This window comes from Saccopteryx leptura, chromosome 6 (assembly GCF_036850995.1).
Source record: "Saccopteryx leptura isolate mSacLep1 chromosome 6, mSacLep1_pri_phased_curated, whole genome shotgun sequence".
NCBI lineage: Eukaryota > Metazoa > Chordata > Mammalia > Chiroptera > Emballonuridae > Saccopteryx > Saccopteryx leptura.
In genome coordinates this window covers 62,719,250-62,720,226 of record NC_089508.1, presented here as the reverse complement: position 1 = coordinate 62,720,226, position 977 = coordinate 62,719,250, and the positions used below count along the sequence as shown (strand labels likewise).

General features: G+C 43.3%; 1 pseudogene; it reads right to left on the bottom strand.

Moving 5' to 3' along the window:
- Window positions 1-552: 552 nt before the first annotated feature.
- On the bottom strand, window positions 553-702 carry LOC136377690 (U1 spliceosomal RNA; annotated as a pseudogene).
- Window positions 703-977: the final 275 nt, after the last annotated feature.

The window sequence follows — 977 nt, the reverse complement described above, 5'->3', positions numbered from 1 at the left end:
TCACTTCTACCATTGTATATTGGGTGTAAGTTTGGTGGGAGAAGTAAATTGGTTGTCATTGTAGTTCAGAGGACACCAGACCAAGAACATCTAGATTTGACAGAGAGATTTATGCACCATCTGGGATTTTAAACTAGATATAATGACTTAATGGGCCTTTGGCTATATTATTTGGAGATGGAATACTACTGTAATGGAGGAGGGAAAGTTAATATTTGGGACCAGACGGGTAGACTGAGGCAGAGAAATTGCTTAATTTCCTCCTTTGAACAGTTCCCATTCCTTTTACATTCAAGAGGCAGTGTATAACTGATTCTTGTCAGTGGAATATCATCAGAAGCAATGTATATGAATGCCACTTGAAAGTGTGGTTCAGAGACCATTGTCATTCTATGACTTGTTTCGGGTCCATAACAAGGTAAGTATAGCAAATCAAAATGTCTAGAAACTTTTATAGAAATTTGACATTCTAACATCTTTATTGTCTTTTACAAAAGTAATACTCTGCAACAGATTGAAAAGTGTTCTATTTTTATTTATTTTTTTATAGGCCAGGGGACAGAGCGAATGCAGTCCCTCACTGCCACAAATTATGCAGTTGAGTTTCCCACATTAGGGGATATTGCAGAGGTCAGCACATCTGGAGTATAATGGATAAGCCTCGCACCAGAATCATGGTTACCTCCCCTGCCAGTTAAGTACTGGAAGGTTTTTTGTTTGTTTGGTTGGTTGGGTTTTTTTGTTTTTCATTTTTCTGAAGCTGGAAACAGGGAGGCAGTCACACAGACTCCTGCATGTGCCCAACCGGGATCCACCCAGCATGCCCACCAGGGGGCGATGCTCTGCCCATCTGGGGCGTCGCTCTGTTGTAACCAGAGCCATTCTAGCACCTGAGGCAGAGGCCACAGAGCCATCCTCAGCGCCCGGGCCATCTTTGCTCCAATGGAGCCCTGGCTGCGGGAGGGGAAGAGAGAGAC